General features: G+C 39.6%; 1 protein-coding gene across 5 annotated transcripts in view; it reads left to right on the forward strand.

Moving 5' to 3' along the window:
* Positions 1–21,638, forward strand: part of LOC122411279 (cyclic nucleotide-gated cation channel alpha-3) — a 177,779-nt gene that overhangs the window by 81,116 nt on the left and 75,025 nt on the right. The gene's annotated exons all lie outside the window — the stretch shown is intronic.

Below are 21,638 nucleotides of genomic sequence, written 5' to 3' on the forward strand. Positions count from 1 at the left end.
TGACGATCATATATTTCATGGGCATTTTTTTTCTTACTGCAAAGATTTTCATTCAGTGGATTAAAGTCACCAGGACAAAAACTCATGAACCAAGGAAAGGATCACTTTTCGAACATGAGTAGAAAAAGTAGGGTCCACGCGTTCCTCGATATTAAAATCCCGACGGGAATAGCTGCAGCATAGAAACCCAGCAGCAGGTTCTAAAACAGAAAAACTGCTTTCACGAACAAACTGCGACTGTTTTCTTTGTAATATGGACGGTGCAAATACCGACAATGTTTCAAGCGAGAGCAGGATCGGTGCTCGTTTAATTTTAGTAAAGTTCCTTGTTTCTCTTCTCGAGGAAAAACAAACGCGGTTGTGATTCTTTAGTTTTTCACGCTCGCACAAAACTCTCTGCACCGTTGCAACGTCGATCTTTTAGCTCTCTTGCCGTTGCTCTCACGCATCACGTAAATACCGTTTGTAACGTAGCCACGGGAGAATTGAACGGAAGGCTGAAATTGAGCGAGGAGAAATGGAAGCACATTTTCTGTGATTGCACTTATACGGTCTGCGGTCATGGTTTCGTGGAGTCACCATGCTTCGTGTACTGCCTCACATTCATGAACGCTTTTCCTGATATCACAGAATAAAAACGATTCCCTTTCCGGAGCGGTTTTTTTTAAGAGTATGCCAAACGGGGTTTTAAGGACAGCTGCCGAGCTTTTTATGAATGAAATGAAGGAAATGAGCTTTATCCTTCTCCATTGAATTGGATTTCGGTTTTCAAGCGAACATAACGTGAACTAAATACCGAGTTCGCAACGCTTCACTCCATTTCACTTGTTTTTCTCTTCAACCTAGAAACTTTCATGGTTTAATCAAACGACACAAGATCATCGGGTGTCAAAGTGGCTATTCGGTAAAACTCGTAATAATAAAAATTGAAGATAATTTGTCGCGTTGATTCATCTGTTATTTGGAATAGAAGTTTCCTGTGTAACTAGGCCACCTGCGCGGTCGCTCCAGGGCATTAAAAATCCACGTTGCACCGTTCGAGAGAGTTATGAGTCGACGATCGAACGCTGGGCCCAAGCCTGAGGATAAGGAAACGGAGAAGCACAGCATTTTTCAATGGAAGCTGTGGCAACGAAGGTTGAACCAAGCCGCTGGTACACGCAAATAGCTGACGGACTCCATTTCTTCGTATAAAAAAAAAAAAAAACCACTCGCGCATTCTCATTTGGCTTTTGTATACGTACTTTTACCGTTTTCTTCAAATTGCAGCACAATGACAGGTGCTGTAAATCCCAGAACGTTTTATGCAAATAGTATTCACTTAATTAGAGTTTTAACTTTAAACAGGAGTCAGCTAAAATTTTTTGCAAATCCTCTTTATGCTAATTGCAGTTTTCCTGTTTTGCGGATTAAGGGGCTTGGATCGCGAAATAAAAATACTAAGAATTGGCCGAAAAAAAATATTGTGTTGACAAATAATAGCAAAAGACTTGTGCAAAATTTCAGATGTTTTGACCTCGCAGTTTTTCAGTAATAAGTTGTTGAAATTTTGCTGTTACGCATCAGCTCTCGTGGCAATCGCAATACGATCAGTCATATTTCAAGATAATGGAATGAAAAAATAATAATATGTTCGTGCTAAATTTAACATAGGAAGAAAACACTTTTAGGAATGACTTGATGCCAGATTTATCTTCCCCCAGCTCACAGTTATCAAGGAATTAATTAAAACTCTCGATAAAATTCGAAACTTGATGCTTACATTTCTATATCGTAAGAAATGTGGCAACGCCGCGCGGGAATTCGAATTAGTAGTGTCTGCGTGTGAGAGAGCAAAAGCACGTGTGAGCACGAAAATCGTTTGGAGCTGACGTGAGCCGAATTAACCCGAATGATCAAAATCTCTCAATTTCATCACAGCTGATACAGACGCGGTGCTGGCAACATCAGAAAATGAATTTTGACGTTGCCGCGTTTCATCAAGTCATACGAATGAATTAAAACATGTTTACAATTGATTTTTTAAATTAACTTCCAATGTAATTCATCCCATATGACTAGTTGTAAATTATCAAAGAATATTATATTTTATCGACGTGCTGTGCAGAAAATTGGCGTTTACAACTAAAAAAATTTAGGTCTCAGCGGTTGGTAATAAGCTCGGACTAGCGTGCATAAGCATACCCGTTTCCGTCTCAACGCGCCTGCCCCGCAAATTCGTGATCCACCCTCCTCAAAAAAGCTCTACAGGCGTTGAAGGATTGACAAAGGGACAAAAATTGTTGTTCTATCAGCAGTTCTACTAAAATTGACAATGGATTTGATAAGTTCATTCCTTCCATTCGATCGCCCATTGATAAAAGCACCTCCTCGTATCCGTGTAACTGTGCATCCATTAAATTATCACTATCTGCTTCGAAACAGGACCTGAAGGTAAGTTATTCCCGCAAGATTATCCATCATTACGAACAATGAGGGTGCCAGTAGTTTACACAAGTAGGGTCCCTAATGTCCCTGGAGTTAGCGTATCTCAATCGTAGGCTTAACAGTTGTGCCAAGCAGGGATTATTATACCCCTGAATTGGGCAATTGCGTCGTCGTTGAACTTCCCAATACGTGAATGTTCGAGTCAACACGTTGAAAGTTCATTGGAACGTTCGTTGAAAGTTTTCATTTTTTTGTGGGCACGTAAATGAAATTTTTGTTTTTCACAATTTCGAGACTGTCATGAATCTCAGGAAACGTTAATTTTTTTCGAATACGAAATGCAGACGTCGAGTGTCGAATTGTGAACTTTGTGCTCGTTGCTCACGAACAAAAGAAAAAGTGAGCTTTGTATGAAGTTTTCAAAAAACCGGCGGGCTGACCACTGGAAATTTCGACCAGGAAAGACTCCTCGGAACCAGGGTATTACTGTAAATCACGCTGCTTCAACGCGGCGCTTCCATATCCGCCTCATTCGACCCTCGCTTCCCACTGTCCTGTACAATCCATCCCTCCCCTTATGAGATTACTTAGGGTAATTGGATAGCGCTAGCTGCACCGACTGCCTTTCGCTCTTCGTCCCTTTTGCACTTTTCACTTCTCGTTCTCTGACGTCAACCTTCGACTTGACAACTACGGACGACAATACGAGAGCTTTTACGAAATATCAAAACTCTCCTCTTCCAACGCGACGTACATTTTCGAACTTCACGATATTCGTCAAATACTTCGTAATTGGAAATGCTGGTTATCTGAACTTGATGAACAGCAACAACAGTCTGAACAAAAAATGAGTATTTTGAAGTTTTTTTTATTTTTATAATAAACGTTATTTCGTTCGAAATATTAAGCACATGAAAGAGCAATATTTCAACAATATTTTCGAGTATTTTCATTTAGAAATTTGGAAAAAAAGAGTCCTCAGGGTGGTCAGGATTTCTCATGATCGCTTTATCTGAAATTAAAAAACCAATTTTTACTGCTAATGAATGAGCAGAGCTCACGATTCAGCTGAGGATTCAAAATAAATTTGAAATTTTCGTTTCCGGAAAAGTCGTATGCAAGTTAGTACGATTCAGTTAATTTTTGGTACTATTTACACTACGTATAGAATAATCGTTCAATCACCGACTCGTAATTAGACGAAGCTTTTTTCAAAATGCCATTTTGAAGGATTGTACAAAATATCATTATTATCGATGCATTAATTTTTTCGATAAATCGTCTCCAACGAATTCGAAAATAATATTTTGCGAATAATTCGATAAAAATTTGAACTAGAAATGAAATAAAATGTTTCTTTTCATCTCGCATAGGATTGATTGCGCAGGTCCATGAAGCAAAGAACTTGCTGCAACTGCTACGTCTAATAAGACACTCTTTTCTTCCCACCTGAAAAGTTTTCTGCGCTTAAAACCGACGGAATCCTTTAAGGAGATACGCTTAGTTCCTCGTTGTCAAAAAAGCAAAAAGCGAAAAATTTACTAAACTCACCCACAGTCATTCTAAACTGTATCGAATATTAATGTGCATCTTCCATTATTTTGATTCTCATATACGATGGTCTTGATAAATAAAATGAGTTTATAGAGGCAAATATTTCATGAATGAGTGGCCCGGAACCGGAGTTTACGTAAATCCTGCTCCAAAAAGCATTTCCAATGGAGAATATAAGCTTAAGAAATAACCTATAAAATCCTATAAACAATTCAAATCGATTTGCATTTAATCTCATAATCGTGCTCCCTTAAGAAGCGAAGAATGAGAAGAAACAACACGTTGACGAGAAAACCAACTGAAAGTGATTTCTTTTCAAGCCCTCGAACTTTTATTCATTTCCTTCGTAAAACTAACTAATTCCACAGTCAAATTTAAAAGTACAAAAAGATGAAGAAAACATAAAAATAGCGGAGACGTACGCGTGTAAAGAAAACAGATTGTCAAACATTTGACGAACGAATAAACGTGTGGACGAATACAAAAGTGTTACGGTGTAGAATCTCATAGGAGCCAAGTATAGGAAACGTTACGTGTAAATAAAACGGGAGTTGCTGGACGGGTGAAACCAGAGATAGAAGTCGGAGCGTTGGCATTGTAGCGACCATGCTTTATGGAGCGAGAAACCGACGGGGGTGAGTGCACCTAAGCCCCCTGAATAATATATGGGAGCCGCAGTGCATTGCCGTTCTGCGACACTCACCCCGTCGCAGTGTCATTATTATACGGACATGGAGAAAACGCCAGGGCATCGTGTCTGCCGGTGTTGCCCCTTTTTCCTTTATCACCGTGACAAAACGTCGTCAACACATGCGGCGATCCGAATTTTTTTCGAGCTCACACCGACGATGCGATAGTTTTATCAAGATATCGGAAACTTTGCGGGTGAAATCCTTCACACGTTTCTTCCGCAGCTACAAACTCTTTGAAAATATGGATAACCAAAAATGAGACTGGAAGTAATGGGGCGAGATCGAGACGCTGATATTTTTCACTTTTGCTCAGGTCGCTTGGATTCGAATTGCTTAGGAGTTGTATTTCTATGGGCTCGATGCAATATGCAAAGCGCGTGTTGAGCGCTGTGCACGGGCTGATTTTAATCGACGTATAGAGATTCGTGCTGTGGTGTATAAAATTAACGTGTACAGGCCGTTCGAGGAGCCAATGGCAGGAATTTCGACTCCCTAAACACAGCGCGGGGTCAGAAAATCTCAACTTTTATTTTTGTTGCTCTTACACGGAGTTAATTAAGCAAGGGTTAGCGATGCAGGGAAAACGGATGAGGTCATTTCTCGAGAGCTGAACATTTCTTTGAGAGACTCTTCGAACGGTATTTTCCGCCTTCGGTCGTTCGGTCCAGAGCCGAAGGTGGACTTGGGAATAAAGTTTTTTTTCCAAATGGCTCTTGAAGCTGAACGATGAGAGTTAGGAAAATGCTGCCGGGAACTTTTTTTTAGAAAATTCGATCCTCTACAAAATCGGTTTCATACGTTTTTACCGTATCTTCAACCGCTCGGCGAGTACAGCCACGCAAGGGTGCGCATATCCACGAAATTCAATATTTTCAAGTCTGGGCAGCAGAGAATTTGATCAAAAAGTGGTTTCGAACTTTTACCTTCGAAATTCAGTTTAGAACTTAAGATTACAGGATTAATAATTTAGCGGAGAACAGCTCGTAGTCACCTCTGGTGGTGAACTTACTAACGAAGATGATAATGCGCGGAAGGTGCAACTAAACGCGTCGACGTGCCCTGACGTTGGTTCCGGCAAGGACCAACGAGGCCCAATTGATATTTCACTAAGCGAATTCCAATTAACCATGCTAACGATAATTTTGTCGGCTCCAACGTAGCTACATGCTCGTATACGAGGTCCGAACGTGTTCAGTGCGTTAGTTTACATGCGACATTTAACGGTTAGGAAAAGCCTAATCGAGTCGCCTGTGACCAGTCCGAAACACGTCAAGAACCATTTTCGTGGCGTTTCGATTCGGTGGTAATGCGAGCCTGAATTTTTCAGTCTACGAGAAAAATTTATCATTTTTATCTCACTCCTACATTATCTTCATCATAATTATTGAAAACTGAAAAATTTGAATTCCAATTCTAAGGCTCGGTCGGTCCAAGCGTTGATCGTCGATCGTTTATATAGCAGGCATCATAAAAACGGTGAATTTTATTATCTGGAAATAATGATAAAATAACAATAACAAACACGACTATAAATACTGATGCCCAAAGAGCATTAATAATATTTCTACGCTTCTTTGTGTTGGAAAGTATCGGTGTGCGAGGGATTATGAGTTACGTAACGGATCAATGCATACGCTGCTTTTGGGAAGCGAAACGATAAGTTCTTTAACGGTCAGGAAAGTTTCTCTTGCAATTTTAATGCTCCAATAAAATCGGCGACGGCGCAATGTTTCAGGAGAAATGACATTGTTCACGATTGTTGCGATGCCTATTATTTCTCTGGTCATAAAATAATTTCACTCGATTTTAAATCTATTAATCGGTTTTTTAATGCTCCACTGCATTAACGAGTAATTAACTCTGGCCTCTAATGGAGCGAAGCTCCTCGTAAATTCAGTTTAAGTTGAGTTTTATCCGGCTTGCCTGAAGCACTTTGAGTCCCAAGCCGATAGTCGGATAATATTGAAAATTCTATTGGTCCATCGTTCGGTCGGAATGGACGAGGTGAGTAATAAGAGAACGATGAAATAAACGTTGAAAGCTCGTATGGAAATGACGAACCACCCCGAAGCATCTAAACAAGTAAATTCATTTTATCACCATCCTTTTCGTCATGCGGACCGAATGAATTTCGAGATTTATCAAACCAACGACCACTGAAGTTAGCCAATTACTTGAAAACAAAAGATTCGAGTATGTTATGCCACTGGAAATAAAACGCGATGATGTTCAATCCGGCTGTAAAATAAACGTCGTTCGGGTCTCGGTGACGAGGAAAATTTTCAATTTCGTTGAAATTTCACTTCAAATTTCTAGTGATCATTCACAGTCTGGAGAGTCCGTTGAAGGGAAATAACTAATCTTCGGATTCACGATCCGATTGAATCGCAGAGATAGTAAACGTATGTACCATCGCAGCCACGATCACAAAATCCATAAACCCACACATTTATACGTCAATACCAATGTAAATTCGTCTCCTATATTGGAAGCGAACATCTCAGCAACCAATTTTGTCAAATGCAAATTCCTTGGCTATTCAACCGTTCGTACAGTACGTTGGTCGATACGGAGAGCGTGTATACGTTTGTACTCATCAATTTACGTACATTAAAGTCCATCGATCTTTTTATGCAAGCAAATGTCGTTCGACACAATTCCATAAATATCCAACTGACGTTGAGTTCTAAAGTATTTCACGTATATCTGATAAGTAAAACAGAAATTCAAATCGTTGCCAAGACAGTTCGAGCTGAATCGATCAGCTACTTTGTACCTACGTCACACGAAGGTTTGAATAATAGTTGATTTTTGGTGAGCTGGTCAAAATATTAGTGCATCGTTGATTCAATTTTAATGTTGAAGGTTGGCCTGAATCAAGAAGATTTTTGAGGCGTGAAGTTGCGGACCGTGGCGCAAAAAATAAATCTCGTATTGTCCAAGAATGCGATAGAGCTAGAAAGGAATCGAATTGATGTGGAATTGTCGTGTTAATATTGTGCAAACGAAATTTTATGAACCGTAAAGCAATAATTTTGATAAAATCGCAATGACGAATCAAATAGCCAATCAGGTTCATTGGGCATGAAATTTTTGAACGGATGGGGGTTGAGGAAAATTTTATGGAGTTATTGGTATCAAAACGAAATCTCCTGTCACGATATAGGACACTTATGATACCTCGTTCGAGAGAAATTAAGGTAGATTATGCCCGAAGAATCGTATTTCATGGGTGTCTAAATTGGTCGATTTTTACTCCCTAGTTAAAGATATTATAGCTTTAAATTAATGTCAGAATTATTCATACGAAAGTGTAAATAAATTTTTTCAACTTATCTTTTGGCTAATGAAATAACGAGCCATTATTTAATTGGGGATCCATCAGTGACAGAACGTGAAATTTCATTCGTCCCTGGCAAAAATACTGTAGTTTTTATGTCAAAAATCGCATTAGAGAGCGCAAAGGGAAACGGATCAATAGAAAAGTATTAATAAAAAGACAGAAGGCTATGGACAGGAATGGTCCGAGCCAAGAAGAAACAAAATGCCGAAATAAGGAAATGTGAAGTTATACGAGTGCTCGTTATCAATTTCATTCAGACTTTAAGATGATGGATCAGTCGGTAATCACACCTCGAATTTTTTAAATTGAAACTCTTTGACATCGTTCGTCCGATTAAAATAATAAAAATGTCATCGTACGCAGCACGATCGCAAAAATCCGATGACATTTTTATTTTTTCGATCAGACGAACGATGTGGAAAAATTTCCTTTTCAAAATTTACAGCTATCTCTCTCGCACTCACGGTTGTGATTACCGACTGATCCATCATCTTAAGGTAACTCCTGTACTGCATGCTAGTCAAATGAGTGCTAAATATTCAAAACTCTTTTATACCAAGTTCAACGTACCGATTAAACTTATTGTTAGTAGATATGTATTCAAGCATATTTTGTTAACTTGAAAAAATATTTAAAATGATAGTTTTGCAAAACTATCAATTAATATATGCAAATTTCCATGATGACACATTTTCACAGGTATTTTTCAAAGAATCATCTGTATTTTTTAACCAATTTTATTGCACCAAGTCTCATTTTGTTCCTCAACTGATCCTCTGCGAATTCACCACGTAGATTTTTCTTTAAATTCATTCCCTTATAAATTATGAATGAAAAAGTTTTTTCACTTAATGAACAATTAACTGCAACAGTGAAACGATAAAGTTAAAAAAAAACAACTACATTCATAGATTCATAGAGGATAAATTGAGGAACGAAATGAGACTTGATGCAATAAATTGATCAAAAAACGCAGATAATTTTTAATATTTTTACATGTTAATAAGATATGCTGTAATACAAATACACTAACAATACATTTAATCGATACGTTAAACTTGGTCTAAAAGCGTTTTGAAAATTTAGCACTCATTTGGCTAGCATGCAGTACAGTAGTTACCTTAAGGCAATGTATCTTTATTATTAATAAGACAATCGTCTCGAATTTTTTCCCAGAATTTTTTCCAGAAGCGTTCATTCGTAATAAGGAAAGATGAACGATTTTTTACACATAGTCCTTAAAACTCTGTGTAAATTTCAAGACTTTCTTAAGAAAATCGTTCTGTGCATGAACTACCTTAATAAAAGCGTATGTCAAAATTTGACAGGATCTTTTATGAGTTTCTGTGGTGTTTTAAATCTGAATAAATGGAACTCACAAGCATTGACAAACACTTTCAAAGGAATTCTATGATTGTTCAAATAATGTCATAAATGTTTGTAAACGTAAAGAACCCACTCAATACTCACGGGCTTCGGAATGAATCGATTATATAAAATAATAATAAATAATAATAATAATAATAATGGTGGAGTAAAACTGGAAGAAAGGAAAAGAGATAATAAGCACCGAGCTTTTTAGATTTTAACAGGCCCTCAAGGTGTGATCCTTCAGACTTACTGAAAGATAACGTGAACTGAAGATGGTACTCTGGGTCACATCGTGCTCTCGCTCCTTTTATTTTTATTGTGGCTCGCCGTCGTCCCCAACCTTGTCTTTCCCTTTTTTTTATACCTTAATCGATGCTCTTTGTCCGGGTCATAGAAAAAAAAATGAAATTACACCATAGAAGGTTTTGTAAATGAAAAAAAAAAAAAAACAAAAACAAAAACAAATCAACTGGAGTCTTAACTAAAGAAAAAAACAGTTACAGAGCAACTTTTGCCTTAAACACAAAATTCATTGTCAGATTTTGGATTCTTCTTTTTCAAAAAAATCTAAAAACTCGGAACTCTTGGTGCAAATACTGTGAAATTTTGGTGAAATAGATAGTTGTCAGGAGAGTTATTAACGAGATAAAAGGAATCGATAACGCGGGTTTCCTCTTGTTCTTGATGAGAGTATTTGTTCGGGCAAAGGAACACTCGGTTCGTATGAGCCGGATGCCACGAGCTTCCCTTCTGGACGTTACACAACTGGCGAGATGAGAGAGTAATACAAAGAGAGGGCTCGCTTTGTTGCCTTTGCAGTGCTTTCCTTCCGATCTTGAGACGTACCTCGCGGCCTGTTTTCCCAGGTGGGGCGACAATGACCCCAGTCAGAGAGGGGAAGAGGGCGGGGAGGGGGTTTAAGGGGCGTAGACGACGAGTCAACAAAGCGAGACTGTCACCGAGGTGTGGGAATTGTTTCACGGTATTTAACTTCATTTTATTCCACCTGCAATAACGTTCACTCGAGATATCGGAATTGGTTTTATAAAGCCTAAAATGAGACGCCGAAAGGCGAAGAATGAAATTTTTCGGAGAAAGTCGAAATGAAACCGAAACTCACTGATTTTTGTTCACTCTTGATTTTGAGCTCTTGATTGTGAGGCTGTTTCTCTCGATGAAAATAATGGACAAAATCATTATTTTCATCGTGTACAACGCATCACGTATGAATAAAATTTGAGCTCTTCATCATATAAATACACGGATCAACCGAAAGACAATTAGTACGGCCATTAAATCGGGTAATAAGGGCAACATGGAAAATGGAGTTAACCAACATTCGTTGTAACAAACGCTTATTATACTCATGTTCATGATTGGAATTTCAAACCGGTCTACCAGCCCTTAATTGAACGGACGCTCGAAGGACAGCGTTGCCATTGAGCAGTTTAATCGCCACTAATTAGCCGTAGCTGGTTAAAGTTTTGTGCGATATTTAATCTAGTACAAAAGCTTACACTAGTACAGATGACATTGGACTTTGGAATTCAAATATGATGAACTCAGATAAAATTAGTTCGTTCGTAACGTACAAGCAGGTTTGAAATATGTTGGAGATTTTGGAGTCCGGAAATGCTTCCTCAGCCTTTCGGCCTCTGTAACGACACTACAAATTTCTTTCGAAGGATTCAGTGCTGGGAATAGCTGGAATAGCGATAGATTCGATGAAAAATGTGTTTTTGGTTCTAGCACGCCTTTTGATAGTCCTCCGAAAGTGTATTGAACAAAAGACAAAGCAAAATAAGTGTTAAGGGCCGGGTAACGTCCATTCGGTGAAAGGCCCAGTTTTAAGCATTTTTTAGACGCTACAGCTTATAGCAAACTAATTTCAATGATTGTGACGTCACATCACAATATATGAACAATATTTCCTGAATTTTTAGAACCCGAACACCAATAACCAACTCGATGGTAGCAAATCTTCAGAGGCACTTCGAAAAAAAATTGTCCATCGGTGGTCAGTATCAATCAAAATCTACTCGACCGATCCTTTTGAAATTTGGCATGGTACTTCCTTGCACGATTGACCAAGTATCTACGAGAGAATTTTTTTTTTCAATTTTTGCATTTTTTGTGACACTTAGAAGTGAAAACACTCATTTTCGCCTTAAAAATGAGACTATTTGTTGTTGTGAAGTTAATAATTATGAAAAATTGGAAAAAAGCTCTCGTAGATATCTGGTCAGTTTTGTAAGGAAGCACCGCGCCAAATATCAAAATGATCGGTAGAGTAAATTTCGATTTACACTGTTCACCGGTGGACAACTTTTTCCCGAAGTGCCTCCGCTACCATCGACTTAATTATTGATAAAATAAATGAATAAAATATAAACAAATGAAATCAATTTGTATTATCTGTAGCATGTAAAAAAGTTTAAACAATTTTTTTCACCGAATTGACGTTACCCCGCCCTTAACATGACGTTAGTAGAAAAAAAAGATTTCATTTCATTCATGCAATCCTTCGAATTTCATCTCCTTTTCAGTTGTCCATTATCACGTCACTTAAATGTTAAAACATCGACGACATGTCTGCAATCGGATGCACTCCAGAGAATAATTGTCATAACGATGCTTATCCGAAGGCCCAACACCGGGACAAAGGTTTGACGTTGAAATTCGTGTCGGATAAGTACATAAGAGTTTTCAAGCTTTTTCACTCACGTTCATCCATAAATCATGCGTAAATGCGGCGAGGTTCATTGTACGTAATTGACTGGTTTTCCCCGGGAAATCCTACACGCGAAAAGAGGGTTTACATCAATACGATGTTTGAAGGATTCAATGGATTGTTTCAACAACACAATTCTGCTGTTGCACAACTATCGTATTCGAATTTTCATTTTATACGATAATCAGTATTTAGTAAATTGATCGAATATCCAAACTCAAATGCCCTTTGGTCTCTAACAGTTGGAATACATATTGTTACAAAATGCTTGCTCTCCAATGGCCTAGTTCGGCCATTCCGAGAAGCAAAACGATCCTCACAAGTATACGTATATTTTTCGAAGCCAGAGAGCCGTAAATTTCAGTTCCAAATCTCTTCAGAACTTACTTTAGTCGTGTTCTTTTTCTTCTCAGATCTTCTCTCATTCTTTATCAGTCCTCATTTTCCATCTTTTTCCCCTCACTTTCTCCCTCCTTCATTCTATTTCTTCTTTTCTTGAAAGCCAGATGATTTATCGTTCTGCTTCTCGCGCATATCGATCCTCACCAGACTCGCGGTGTCTGACGCGCACCCTTCAATGTATTTCCTTCCTTCCCTTCCCTCTTACACGAGATATTCACCCGCAATACGTGTAGTGGATTTACCGTCCACTGCACTGCACTAGCTCCTATAATATTTTACTTTTGACAAATTTGACCCATTGAAAATTCAATATCCAGTGAAAAGCTTTCGATGCGAAATCTCTTGTGGGTTGTTTTGCGAGGGATTCGAGCTCTGGAATTTTCAAATATAACTCAACACTCGGAGTCTCAAGAAGAAAAATTGTGCTACTGGTCAACGATTCCTTTACCTCACGAAAAATAATTTGCTATCATTTCGTGTTTGCGTAGATTAATGAAGGATGCTCATGCCCCTCTAAGGAGGTTGGATCACGAAATAAAAATAATGATAATTGGCCGAAAAAAAATATTGTGTTGACAAATAATAGCAAAAGACTTGTGCAAAATTTCAGATATTTTTACCTCGCAGTTTTTCAGTAATAAATTGTTAAAATTTTGCTGTTACGCATCAGCTCTTGTGGCAATCGCAATACGATCAGTCATATTTCAAGATAATGGAATGAAAAAATAATAATATGTTCGTGCTAAATTTAACATAGGAAGAAAGCACTTTTAGAAATGACTTGATGCCAGATTTATCTTCCCCCAGCTCACAGTTATCAAGGAATTAATTAAAACTCTCGACAAAATTCGAAACTTGATGCTTACATTTCCATATCGTAAGAAATGTGGCAACGCCGCGCGGGAATTTGCATTAGTATCTCAACCTCCTTAAGGCTGAGCTTCGTGTCTAATTTTTTGGAACTTTCGAAAATCACATTTTGCACGAAGAAAAATGTTGAAAAAATCTTGTAATCGTTGAAATAACTTTTCATTGAGCGTCTGCGTCTCCACGGTATCAGAATCGAATAAATTCATCGAAGAAAAGCTCGTTTGCAACAAAATATAGTCACAATCGACCGCTGCTATTTGGATTCTGGAGCTTTCGAGGTGCATGAAGACAAGTTACCCCAACCATCCAGTGGTCTCAGTGCTGCGGTAGTTTCATCTACACAAGTTGATCCAACAGGATCAGCACCTCCGGGGGTTGGAATCTCTCTGGGGATAGACACGAAGAACGAGTCTCTTATTCTCCTTCTGCCGATTCGGCAAAGCAGCACAAGTCTTGTACTCGTTCGTTCTGATAGTCGATCGTTAGAGGAGCTCTGGCGGGTGAACATCCAATAAACTGAATTTAAAAAACGGAATAATTAAGAATTTTGTTAATTCACGATATGAGAAAATTTATTGTGACAAGAAATAATCGAAAACTTCGAATTGTGAGAGAGATTTTTATCGCATTCCTTTATTTCAATGACTCCCCATCAATATTGTATAATTATTGTCCAAAAAATGGAAAAAAAAAAACAACAACTAAAATTACGAATTCTCAAGTTTATCTCCTTCGCAAAAAAGTTCAAGTTTCTAATCTCGATCTCTCCCCACACTAAATTCTCACCCAATTCGAATTACTCTGAAGAACGATTCGGAGATAATGGAACAAAGTTAGCAGAGATAAAACTCGAAATCGAGTATCACAATACAAATTTGAGTACAATGGAGGCGAAAAGCTTGCAATAAGGAAGTGAGGAGAAAGAGAAAGATGAGCAAGGTCGGAAAGGGTGGAGTGTTGGAGGACTCTCCCGCGGGTAATTACAGGCATTCAGTGAACCGAGCTATACAGGAAGAGAGGCAGACAGAAGAGTTTGCGTTTCGATATCGAGAATCATCGAGATTTCTCTCTCCGAGAGAGGGAGAAAGAAATTCGATCCGACAAAGTTTCGGATAGAAGAGAATTATCATTATTATGAGCTTCGAATACGAGGACAATTTCAGCGACGGGTTCAACGAAACATGAACGAGATACGGAGCCGCATTGACCCGAGGAATTTAATTAGGGCTCCTGGTCGAAATCCGGACGATTTTGCTGGTTCGAAAGGAAAATTTCTGCCAATTTAGCACACTCCATTGATGAATTTTCCCAACGCCTGTCTTGCGGGTTTCAAAACCCAGGAAAAATCGGACTTTCGTTATTATTGCTTTGAGCTCCATACTTTGACTTCCATTGTTTCATACGAAGAAGATAAATTGCCCGATTTTTGCTCCCCTTTCCAGGTCGTCGAATTCCATATTTTTTCGATCGATTTTTCTCGGCTAGAAAAATTAGTTTCAGGCATCATCGAAAACAACGTACCTCGCTTTTCATATCCTCAATAGATCGATCTTCAATGAATCGTCATATTTTACCAAAGCACAAAAGAAGCTTTATAAAAACGCCACATTTTCCTCAGCTTTCGGTTATTCATCCGGCCAGTTTTCATTTCATTCTTTTTTCATTGCTATCGATCAGTTTATTGAAAGACGGAAAAAATGGCGTATAAAATTGCGTTTACGTGGCTCGAATTCCCATCAGGCTACATTTATTTATCAATCATGCCTCGAGGCAGCTGTTCTCGCGATACTTTCAAGCACAAAGAGAAAGCCTGTAACATTGCCTTTTGTTTCGCTCGCTTATTTATCGGTGTGTGCCTTTCTATTTATTTTACTTTCTGAAAGGTCAACGAAAAAAGAGAAATAATCAAATTGTATTCTTCTCCTGGCTACGAGCTCCCGGACCAATTTTATGTATCGATCAATCGATCTTCGAAATAACCCCCGATGTGCTTTCCTATCAGTGCCACAAAGTCGAGAGCGATCCAAGATAGCACCAAATGCTCGACAAGATTCCCACACCACTTTGGACACGAGCAAAAATAACTCTAGTGAATCTCTTAGCCGAGATGTAGACGAAGATGGTGCCAGCGAAGAGCAGGCAAGCGAGGGTGAGCTTCCCCAGACATTTTTAGTTTCAGCCAAAAATTATAATAAAATTCATTTTTTCTGCACAGTCCAATAAAATATATTGAAAAAATAACGGTAAAATCTTTCGTTGCTTCCAAAATTCGAGTTCAAACTTGGACTCCGACGCAACAATTTTTGCAATTAAAGCCAAAGACAGTCTTTCCAATAAAATACTTACCTTCCTTCTAACAACTATTTTTTTCTTGATTCTTCAACTTTTTCACAGCAGAATGGGACAAGGCAATGTTCACTCTGCAAGTATTCGCCGGTGCTCTCATAATTTACGGCTGCATCGTCTATTCGTTGAGTGAATCACCTTGCTCGGGCACTTGCCCATTCACTGATTAATTTTAACGAATGGAGAAACGCTTTAAAAAGTGCATAACGAACTGCTCGTGAACGAGATTTCCAAAAAAAACCGGTAATAAATGAAAAAATTTATGAATTCAACAATATTTGTGACAATCGGTTACGAAAAGAAAAACGTTATTTCGAGAAATTTTATTTTTTCACCTGAAAACTTGTTGAAATGTGACGATATTAAAATAATTTGACGTAATTAGTTTCCGGATGTGGCAGATCGACCGAAAAGTTATGGGTGAGCGGACGGTGCCGGGAACTTGACAAGAGAAAATTGTTTAGCCGAAATGAAGGAAGATCAGACACTCGTGCATGAGCCACGACGTCGTAAAGTTTCGGGGACTAGAGTGGAATAGAGAAAATAAGGTATAAAATTCGTGCGAGAATTAAACGGTGTTTCCGCTGCGTGGGAGCTTGCCAAGAGCGTTTCGTCATGTTTTTGAGAAATGCGAACTCCACCGTCTTCCGAGAGAATTTGTTTTCTGCGCGTACTGGCATTCCATGAAGTTGGCGGTGCATTGCTCCATCCCGAGTAAAAGGCGAGCGAGTAGAAATCGAACTACCAATTATTTCGTCCGTTAAATCACGCACTGTGAAAAAGCTCGAACTTTTGTATGAACTTTCGTCTTCAACGATGTTCGAAGACGAAAAGTCGAAAGCCGAGGTGAGTACCCGGGCCATAATTGCCCGTTGGTTTCTCTCATTTTGAAGCTTCGTTTTATCCAAAGTTCTTCATCTTGGATTAACTTTCGAGAGCTTTTTTAAGGGTATTCGCGAGTTTTGTTCTCGCGGCGGCTTCATTAAGGGGGAATATCAGTGTGACAGGCTGAAAAATGAAGTATTTTTTGGAAATTTTTTTGAAAAAACGGCTCAATCAAATTATCTAAAATTTTGTATATTAATTATTGAAGTGATGAAGTATACGAGGATTTTTTTAATTTTTAGTACATTTTATTAAGCAGAGGAGCGCTCGCAAAATGGCGTCTGAAAAAAGACTCCCCGACGGTTGACAGCACAAGTGCCGCAGCAAGCATCCGAAATAAAAAATTCAAAAAGATTATTAAATTATAATAGAACAGCTATCGTAACATCGTAGGAAATTTGAAAATTTTGATTACATAAAAATGGCGGCCATAAAAAAAATCGAATTTTACACAGAAATTTTGCAGCAAATTGTCAATAAAAAACAAAAGTAAACAATTATAAAAAAAAAACTCTACGATGCGACGATAGCGATAAGTTTTCTGAAGAGAATCCTTTTAGAATGAAATCGATTGGACAAAATTTGAGTTATGCTGTAAACCAGATCAAAAAGCATCGTTTCGAGAAAAAGGCGTTTCAAATTTTAAGAGAATATGACATTAAATAAAGCAACTTAAATATTAATGTAAAACAATTCTTACCGAGTCTGCTATCCCTCGACCATAAAACCTCTTTTGCGTCCAAGCTCTTTTGTTTCACACTGACATTGCCCCTTAACGTATCCCACAATCGGAGTTGGTATTGGGAAGAAACGAAATCTTATTCCTTCAGGATCGATGGCTCCCAAAAATTCCTGAACAAACTCTAAAATCTCTGTAATATTTAAAACCGGAGTGCCTCGCAGAGTACGTTTCCGAATTCCGTGCCTCGATCCCGCGAAAAAATCTTTGCCCAACACCGTCGTCCCACGAATTCCAACATCTTGAAAAAGGTCTTGTCACTTGAAAAATTTGCTCCGGAAGCTGCCTCCCCGTCCCAGCCCCTGAATTTCGAAGCCCTGCGACGATCCGATCACAATATTTTTCAAATACAAATCAAATTTTTGCGAGTATTGAAAAAAATAAAGACTCGCCACGTTTGATGAAAATGCACGAAATCCACGGACGTGATCGAAAATCGAAATAGAAATTTCGAGCCCGTGATTTATGTCTCGTCGCTGCCGACGAATTATTACGACGTAGGCTATTGTCGAGAATTTGCCAGATAATGCGAGCAGGCCACGAGTAAGGGTGAATCCCCGTTGCGTGGAGGGGCAATTTGGAGGAAATCTCTGGGGGTTGTGGCAAGATCAGGGTTTTGGGATAGTGGAGTACCCAGGGGGATGAGTTGTGAGAGGGTTTGTTGGCCTCGAGAGTGGAGCGTGCATGTTCTACATTATTTAAACCAGCTCGTGTGTATCTGATGCGGGTTCTTCTTCTCCCCTTTCTTTTCTTTCCACCCTCAACTTCTAGGGGTGCCGTGTACAGCAGCATCAATGCAATCTCGCGTTTAAGGACCCTGCGGTCCGGCGGCGTTCTCGCTTCCACTCGCGTGTCTCCCGTTCCGTTCGTTCCGTTGCTTTCGTTGTCGGGAGTTGCAATTTTTACTGCGTGTGTATGCGCGAAGCTCAAACCTTTACGATCTTTCGCTCGGCCCTCGTTTTCCACGTAGCCCGCTTTCCCAGTGTTGCGTTCTCTTGCCGTGTTTTGCAGGCCTTTCGCCAACGCGTGCACAACAAATTTTCGCCTTTTCCAGCTATGCCGCGATGCCGAAACGGAAGAATACTTGGCGCGATTTGCGGTCGCGTAACCAGCAGTGCATTCAGAAGCGGACCGAGCTGGCCGCTTCATTGACGAATGAAAACGTATAAATCCGTCGAGAACCTGGGAGGGAGAATTTTGTCAAGAGTTAATAAAACTTTGCTCAGCGCTTCATTCATCTGTTTCTCTTTATCTCCGCATCCAACTCGCCTTCTTTCTTCACATCCAGCGGCTTTTCGTGACTCTTCTTTTCACTCTCCACGTTTCCTCACCCCCCCTCGTCGTTCTTCTTGCCACGATTTTTTTACGCGAGAACTTTGATTATATACCAGCTTAACCTCGACGTCGCTAGCCAATTAAGTCGGGAAAACGGAATTAACGAACGCTGGCCTGCTCGGAGCTTTTCGTACTCACTTCGTTAAGGGTGTGTCATAGCTCCGTTCCTTTATTTTTCTCGTTCGCATGCATGTATATACAATAATTCTTTCAATACAAGCGATTATGAGCAGACGAGGACATCATAACCAAGACCAGTGTCGTCTGTCAGAAAGAACGGCGATGAAAACGATTTATTTTACGACTACTCTTCGCTTTAAGTAGGAATGAAATTTAGCTTAACTTTTAACTTCTTCTTTTGTATCACTTCGCGAGATTAATGCTCCTGTTTTACTCGATCATGAAATACTCAAATGAGAGTTCGAATCCAAAATGACCATTTTTTTATACTTTTCTATTTAAAGAAATTTTTTTTATATCTATTCTTTTCAATCTCTATCTTTCTAGCAGTTTTTTTTTGCCCGGGCACCTCGTCCATATAGTTTCACTGTTTCCGAAAAGATCAGAAGAGCTCTCTCTTCAAGGCAATGCTTGGTGATCTCAGCTTTGTTACTTTATCTCGTTTCTTAGCCTCCAAGCGTCCTCGGACCTTTGAACTTTACGGCGGGAAGCACCTCCGTACTCGGATATTTGTGTTGTCGGAACAATGCGACTTCGTTTATCTCGGCAGGTTGTTTTTCAATTTTCTTTGCCGTTTATCCGCTGATGTGACAATAAGACGACGGAGAAAAGCATTTGCCGATCTTCGTCGTGTTCAACTCCGATGAAAAAAAAAGGGGGGAAAATATTTCATCGATTCGAAATAAAAGAAAGGAATAAACAGCCGGATTAAATGTTAGCTGCAAACGGATAAGTGGAGAGGAAAAGCGGCGTTTTTGCGCGATGATTTAATTTTTTATCCGCAATCCGGGGGTGAGCGAAATTCTGGAGAGTCACGTTCGTGTGCGAGTCAACGCGGGGGGAGATTTCCGAGCGGAAAATCAAGGGGTGGCAGGAAAATGGGCTGTATCGTCTCCAGTTTCTCGTCAATGCGTCGCGACCTCGACGAGGAGGAGAAACGAGACGACGTTCTCGCGGCTCCGTCGCGGTGGCCAACGACCTCCGTGATTTACTTCCAGGAATTTAATTAAAATTCGTTTTGCTGGTTTTCCAGTTCACGCCACCAGTTTTCTCCGCAGGGACGCGAGATCAGCTAAGCAAGCAGCTTTCGCGTACGCAGCGCACCTCGCGAAATATTACAGTGTGAACATCAAAGATGAATTTAAAAAACGAAGGGAACACGCGTGTGGGTACGGACGCGTTACGTATCCGGAGGAGGGTGCAATTGAAAAGTTCACCGGATGCTGCGAGACTAATTTTAGAGGGTGAACCAACGAAGCGGAAACGCCGGGGTGCAATTTAACGAGTGCACCCAGGCCGAGGAGAGCTGCAATATTAGTAAAGTAATTTCGTAATATCCTCGGAGAATCTCATTCGATTCGCGCTTTAATAACTTTTATCCTCGCATTAATTCACTCCTTTTGCCAACGACGCCTCGGAGTCTTATATTTTCCATGTTTCTCTCGCCTTTCGATGAGCTTGTTCCCATCACCTCTCGGAGAGTGCACACCACGCACGAGGGTCTCAGCTGCAATGCCGCAACATCGAAAACGTCGCTTTCGATTCTCCCCTGCAAAGTTCTCCGTTGTAAAACGAAGGTAAAACATACTTAAAGAAATAAGAATCCGCTCACTACTGGGAGACTGGGGAAAAAATAAAAGCTCCTCGCAGCCCCGCGCGTCGAGGAGCCAGCAAGAAAAGTTGATAACGTATTACGATTTGAAATTACCACTCAGACGTCTCGACGGCTCACGTTAAATTTCAATCTCTGGCGAATGGCTGATTCTCCACTGGCTCTCGCCCCGCGCATAACACGATTCGTACTCAAACTCACAGCACGACGCGAAGCTTCGCTGTATGGAGGAGCAGCCTCGTTCCTGGATTATTGGGTTACCTGCTTGGAGGAGTCGACTCGTAAAGAGGGACAGCCAAACGTATATACATTTTATAGGGAATAACGTAGTCAAGGAATGTCTCATCTTGTCGGTAATCGCTTCGGATATAACAGCACGTCTGTGCGCTATTTTGGAAGACAGGATCGTTCGAGCCGGATCCGCGTATCGTTAATAACCATCCAAATTTTTCAGGTTATATCCGACGCGGAGTGCAGGTGTTCGAATAATTATAATGATAGAATCAAACTTCATGGAGTTGGAAGTGTGTCGAGCGATCGGGTCGAGCTTTTCTATTCCCTGTCATGAATTTTTATTCCACTTTTAGGGATGAAACTGAAGATTCTGTTCGTTTAATGTGGCGGACGTGAGGAAGCTGAAGGGAATTTAGTTGGAGCGGAGTTGTCGCGATCTCGATAAAAGGACTATTTTCACCAATTTTTTTCATCGGTATAAATTATAAATATTAAAATTAAAATAGAAAAAGGCATTTTTTTGTAATTAGTTTACTCAATTTTCGCACAGAAATATGGGCGAAGACAGGTCCAAAAAACAAATGGGTATACGCTTTTAATAAAATCACCGGAATATGGATGATCGGAGAAAAGAAATAAAAATCGTTTCAGATTCAAAAGGTAAAGGGCATACGATTTTGTCATTTTTTTAAAAAAATGACAAAACAGCGGCCATTTTTCCAAAAATCACGAAAAAGCACGTTTTTTCATCGTCGTTTGCCAAAAGAAAAATATTTTGATAAGGATCCGTTGAATAGTTTCGGAAATTTCATCAACGAGCCGTCCAATGACGTGATTTTGAGTGAAAAACGCGTTCAGACAATGGCAGCCGAGTAAACGTCGCTCAAAAGTGCACTTGGACTGCTCAGCTTCTTATA

Source organism: Venturia canescens, chromosome 5 (assembly GCF_019457755.1).
Source record: "Venturia canescens isolate UGA chromosome 5, ASM1945775v1, whole genome shotgun sequence".
NCBI classification, from domain to species: Eukaryota; Metazoa; Arthropoda; class Insecta; order Hymenoptera; family Ichneumonidae; genus Venturia; species Venturia canescens.